This window comes from Coenobita brevimanus, chromosome 62 (genome assembly GCF_032717465.1).
Source record: "Coenobita brevimanus isolate Jiangsu-jjx chromosome 62, ASM3271746v2, whole genome shotgun sequence".
NCBI classification, from domain to species: domain Eukaryota; kingdom Metazoa; phylum Arthropoda; class Malacostraca; order Decapoda; family Coenobitidae; genus Coenobita; species Coenobita brevimanus.
Window position 1 is genome coordinate 1730053 of NC_137015.1, and position 6767 is coordinate 1736819.

Consider the following 6767-nt stretch of genomic DNA (forward strand, 5'->3'; position numbering starts at 1 on the left):
GAAGGAAAAGAGGGTAAGATAAAGGAAGGAGAGAGGGGCAAATGGAGGGAGGGAGGAGGAGGGAGGAGAGGTGGGGAGAGGGTGGGGAACAAGGGTTAGAGGGGAAGGGGAAAGATGAGAGGAGGAAACAGAGGCAAGGGAGGCGAAAAACTACAGACAAGAAGGAGAGGGGCGGGATGGGAGGAGGGAGAGAGATAGGGGAAGGAGGGGAGAGAAGGGAGGAAAGAGAGATAGGGGAGGGAGGGGAGGAAAGTGGAGGGGAAAGGCTATTTCGGCCAGGTATTTTTACGGAAGGACGATTTTTTTTAGGCAAGGGACGAAACATCACATAGGACGACACAGACAGACAGAGAGACAGTGAGTTACATAGACAGGCAGCACAGACAGACAGGGAATTACACAGATACAGACAAAACAAAGACAGGAAGACAGAAGGCTACACATATACACAGACAGAGGGTAAAACAGACCCACAGACTACACACAGACACAGAGTTACACAGACTAAACAGACAGACACACAGACTGATAGAGAGATTTGTCGTCCGAGTCTAAACCCGTGTGTGTGTGTGTGTGTGTGTGTGTGTGTGTGTGTGTGTGTGTGTGTGTGTGTGTGTGTGTGTGTGTGTGTGTGTGTGTGTGTGTGTGTGTGTGTGTGTGTGTGTGTGTGTGTGTGTGATCATTGTGAATTCTCCCTCCCATCCCCCCTCTTCCTTCGTCTACCTTCTCCCCTTCCCCCCCCATCTCTCTCTCTCTCTATTTCTCCTACCTTCTTCCTTTCCTTCTCTTCCATGTACCCTCTTCCCCCCTCTTTCCCTCCTCCCTCCCCCTTCTACACCTCCTCTTTTTCTCCCTCCCTATTCCTTTCCTTTCTCTGTTCCCCCCTCCCTCTCCTTCTCTCCTCCTCCTCCTCCTCCTCCTCCTCCACCCCCAAGTTTTTGGTTATTCTAGGTGTGAGGGGGAACTTTACGAAATTTGGATAATCTATTCATAGGGGGGAGGGGAGGGGGAGGGGGAGGAAGACAGGGAGGGGTGGGGGAGGTGGAGAGGGAGGGGAGTACAGATTGAGGGCGAGGGAGAATGTAGGGGAGGAAGGATAAGGAGGGAGGAGGGGAGCGAGAGACGTAAGGAGAAGGGAGGGAGGGAGAGGAAGGAGAGAATGAGGGATAGGAAGGGGAGAAGCAGTAGGGGACGAGGATGAGGGGGGGAGGGTAAGGGAGTGGGAAGAGAGGGAGGAGAGGGTGAGGGGATGAGGGAGGGGAAGATAAGCTAAAGAGGGGAGGAAGGAGGAAACACACGAGGGAAGAAGAAGAGGGGGAGGGAGAGGAAAGCTAGAAGGAAAGTTAGAGAGGTGAGAGAAAGAAAAAAAAAAGATAAGGAAAGAAAGGATGGAAAGTAGGAAGGAAGGAAGGAAGTAAGGGGAAGGGCTACAGATGAGGTGGAGGGGAAGGCAGAATTAATAAGCCTAAAATCAGAAGAATATCACAGGAATAAATGTTTGCTATCACTTTAAATCTCTTCACTCTTACAAATCTCTTTCTTAAGCTGAATAAAATCGTCTGGAGATAGAAAGGGTAATTGTACGAGAGATGGGTTGATGAAGACGGTTTGCATCCCGTTAGAGACTTCAGGTTATCCCTATGATTAATTTTTTACCTGTGTCTGTCTTGCCTGTGTCTGGTTACCTGTCTGTACCTGTTTATTTATCCTTATCTCTGCCTCTCCATCTATCCATCTATCCATCTATTTACTGTCTCTATTTGTTTTTCTATCTGTCTATCCATCTATCTGCCTGTCATTTCATACTCCTTTATTTAACACACACACACAGACACACGCACACACACACACACAATCACCCACATCCACGCACCCACACTCACGAGAAACTAACACAGCATTAACAAAGCGCCTCCCATCTAGAACCCGGCCCCCTCCCCTGCCACCCCCCTGCCAGAAGACGCATAGAGGGCCCCTGTAATGCCTGGTCTGGGGGGTGAAGGGTGAAGGAGAGAGCCATTACCGCCCCTGCCACCAAAACTAATGCCGCCATCCAGGTCCCTAATGCAGATCGCTCGGGGTGGTAGTAGTGAGGCTTTTAATATCAGGCTGTGTATGTGTGTGTGTGTGAGTGTGTGTGTGTGTGTGTGTGTGTGTGTGTGTGTGTGTGTGTGTGTGTGTGTGTGTGTGTGTGTGTGTGTGTGTGTGTGTGAGAGAGAGAGAGAGAGAGAGAGAGAGATTGGTAGGGGTATAGGGGAAAGGATAGAGGGGGGATTGGGGGGGCGGACAGTAGGGAGGAGGGGGGTTCAAGGTGCGTGCAGTACTAAGATAGGGAAAAAGAACTGATAGGCATTAATAAACTCCGGGATAGTATGGACGAAGAAGAGAAAGAGAGGTGGTGAAGGAGGAGGGGGAGGGAGGAGGGGGAATGCAAGCAGCGAGAGGGGAGGGGGAGACAACTGGGAAGGGACATGGGATGGGAAAGTAACTATGGTATCCTGGATGATGTAGTGGTCTTGCATCTCAGGATAGTCAGTGAATAACCCGCCACAGGATCAAAGGCCATAATTACGAATGAGCACCGCGGCTAAGCGTCTCATATCGTCTTACCTTACTATGAAAAAAAAAAAAAACTACATAAATCACTTTTGGTATATTTCCCGCTACTTTTTCCCCATAAATATCAGTCTGTCTAATTATCTACTCGTCTATCTATCTATCTATCTATCATCTATCTACCTATATATTAAGTATCAAATAAGAATTATAGGATGCCCGTGAACTTTCCTTTTTGTGCTTTGCTCACACTGCCGTCAGACGATTTTATTCAGCTGATGGGACGTCTATTCCAGCGTGAGGATTAGAGACAGCCGTAAGATCGAGCCCCAGGAACGTATAATAGTTGGTAGGTTATAGAGGGGTGGAATTATAGGGAGGCCTTCGCGGGGTGACAAGATGTAAGCCCTCCCTCACCCACTGACACAACCTATCATTCACTCCAACCCGACGCACCCCTCTCTCATCTCCCCCTCCCCTCCTCCTCCCTTCTCTTCCTCCGTCGCCTTCCTCCCCTTCGCTTTCCAGCTCTCCTTCTCCCCCCCCCCTATCTTACGCCATCCTCACTCATCCACTGGCACCATCCATGGCTCACCCTCACCCCCCTTACTCCTCCCTTCCCCTCCCTTTCTCATCTTCCCCTCACCCCCCCTTCCCTCTCCCTTCCAGACATACTATGTTAATTTCCTCACGATCGTCCCTCCCCTCCTCCTAATCTCTCCCCCTTCCCCACCCCTCCCTCCCCTCTCCCCTTATCCTTCTCCCCTTTTCCCCCTTCTTCCCTTCCCCTTATTCCCAAACCCCCTTCCGTTCCTCTCCTCTCCTCATATACCGCACTTATTCCGTTCTTGAAAAGGTGCCAGTTTTAACTAATTTGCGGCGCCTTCACGTGGTGGCACCGATATAAGCAGGTGATTCCGCTGCCTAATTATAAAAACGTCCCTCAACTCCCTTCCTATCCCTCGAAAGGACAATGGTGGACTGCAGATTAAGCGTAACTTCAATCTGTTGTCCATCGCTGCAACAGAAACGTGACCAAAAAGATGTGAGCAGCCTCAGTCCTTCCCCCTCCACTCCTCTCCCATAAACTCTCGACTCTGTCCTGTACACAAACTCTACGGGAAAACCAAGCCTGATTTCACGTTATGGCCATTTTCTTTTAGCTCCATCATTTGAGGCATCACTTATGTATTTCTGAACCATAAGCAAATATAGGGTCAAATGAAGTGAATATGCGATACAAACCATTACGTAAAATCCCGCAAAACGAACAACGTAGTCCGCCATATAACAATGAAAATAACCAACTATTCTAGCCTAGTGACGTATTTCTATCTGACCTTGTTAATGGACGATTATTCAGTTTAGAATAGCCCCATAGTAAAAAAAAAAATAATAATAATAATAATAATAATAATTAATCCTGTATCTAACCTCTCTAGTTAGCAAAGTCTATCCTAGGGTACATAAAATCGCCTAAAAGTAGAAAGAATAAAATAAAAATAAGTCAATAAAGACAAGGTGTTGCGAAGAGAGTCGCATTAATATTCAAGAAAGCAAAACCCATGCATATCAACGAACAAACAAACAAACAAAAACACAGAGACCCAAGCAATATCTCATTACACACACACACACACACACACACACACACACACACACACACACACACACACACACACACACACACACACACACACACACACAAACACACACACACACACACACACACACACACACAGTATTCCATCATTTGCATATATACTCATACACAATCCAACCAACCACACACACACACACACACACACACACACACGCAATATCTCAATGCCCCCAGCTCGACCCCCTCCCCGCATCCACAGTTTTACGGCAGTCCCTTTCTGAGAACTTTTTTTTCCTGTTCCTTTTTGTCCGGCTTGGTATTGAGAGTTCAGAAGAGGGGAAAGACTGAGAGGAGTGAGGAAGGGGAGAGGGAAGAGGGGAGGGGAAAGGCAGGGGAGGAGAAAGAAGGGAAGCAACAAGGATGAGACAGGGGAAGAGAGCAAAGAAAGAGATGAGGCAGGGGGAAGGAGAGAGGGATGGGAGGGAGGGAGAGGGGAAAAGGGAGAGGAAAAAGAGGGGGAGGAAACAGGAGAGAAAGGAGGAAGAATGAAGCAGAGGAGGAGAGGGGGAGGGAGAAGGACGGGAAAGGAGGAAGGATGAGACAGGGGGAAGGAGAGAGGGATGGGATTGAGGGATAAGGCGGGAGAGTAAGAGAGCAGAGAGGGGAGGAAAGAAGAGGGGTGAGAAGAGAGGGGTGGAGAGAGAGTAATGATAGGTGAGGGGTGAAGGATGGAAGGAAAGGAAAGAGGGATGATGGGGAGAGGAAGAAGAAGGGAATGGGGAGGAACGAGGAAGGATGTGGAGAAGAAAATGAAGAAGAAAGAATGAGATGAAGACGAAGGTGATGGGATAGAGGAAATGTAAAGGAAAGGGTGAGGAGGAGAAAGGGGAGAGGGGTGAGGGGAGGAAACCTGAGGGGAAAGGAAGGGAAAGGTTGAAGGTCGAGTAGAGGAAGAGAGGAGGGGAGAAGAAGAGAGGAAAAACTTGGAGGATGAGGAGAGAAAGGAAATGTTAAGGACTAAGGGGTGAGAAAATGCGACAGAGGGACAGGGCAGAGGGAGGTGTGTGTGTGTGTGTGTGTGTGTGTGTGTGTGTGTGTGTGTGTGTGTGTGTGTGTGTGTGTGTGTGTGTGTGTGTGTGTGTGTGTGTGTGTGTGTGTGTGTGTGTGTGTGTGTGTGTGTGTGTGTGTGTGTGTGTGTGTGTGTGTGAGAGAGAGAGAGAGAGAGAAACTGAAGGTAAAAAAAGTGAGGTTGGACAAATCTTAAGTTGAAATTTTTAGAGAAAGAGAGAGGGGAAACTCTTAAGGGGAAACTGATTAACCAATTAAGATAAAGAAAATGGGGTCCTAAAAAAAAGAATATATATGGAGGTGAAAATTTAGAGGCAAAGATAAGACTACTCGAGAGAGAGAGAGAGAGAGAGAGAGAGAGAGAGAGAGAGAGAGAGAATAAATAAAGGCACAGGCAAAGAAAATGGAGTGGGGAAGAGGAGAAAAGGAAAACGGAGAAACAAAAGGGGTGACTCGTGTATAGTCGGACTGCCTTCACCTAACAGAGCAAGGTCATTTCTACAACTTAAAGACTAATTCGAGCTTGCATGAACTTCGACGAGCCAGTAGTAGTAGTAGTAGTAGTAGTTGTAGTAGTAGTAGTAGTAGTAGTAGTAGGAGTAGCAGTAGTAGTAGTAGTAGTAGTAGTGCTGTTGTTGTTGTTGTTGTATACTGTGAACCCTTCCGTCGATTTTCGAAGGAATGATGATGATGATGATTATGATGATGACTACTACGATGACCATGACCACGACGACGATGATAACAATGATGATGATGACTGTGAATACGATGACGACCACGATGATGATGATGATGATGATGATGATGATGACGATGATGATGATGATGATGATGATGACGATGATGATGATGATGATGACGATGATGATGATGATGATGATGATGACGATGACGATGATGATGATGATGACGATGACGATGATGATGATGATGATGATGATGACGATGATGATGATGATGATGATGATGATGATGATGATGACAGTACCTCCAAACGGTGTGGCTCAAACTGGGGGCACACCTCTCGACGCGACAAGGTTAATGGAAGGGAAAGGTGGTTTGGGAAGAAGTTTGACAAGAGTTGCTCGAAGAGAAAAAAAAGAAAAAGAAAAAGAAAAAGAAGGAAAAAAAAAAGAAGGGTGTGTATTTTGGAGGTGTTGTTAAGGAAAGTTTGATGTCGGCAGAGTTGATGTGTCTTTGGTGAATATTATGCGGTCTGGATAAAAACAAGTGTATGTCTGTGTGTTGATTCTCTCTCTCTCTCTCTCTCTCTCTCTCTCTCTCTCTCTCTCTCTCTCTCTTTCTCACACACAAACACACACACACACTTGAAGACACACATATAACTGAGCAGAATTATACGCACTAACCTAAGTATTGTAAGTGGATACTACAAAGAAATATACAGAGATAAAAGACAATGAAGGAGAGACAGAATGAAGGGAAGAGAGAGATGGTCGACTGGAGACGGAGAGACAGTTGAGGTGAAACAGAGAGATTATAGATGAGGTACTATGGCAAAGGATATCTGCAAAAC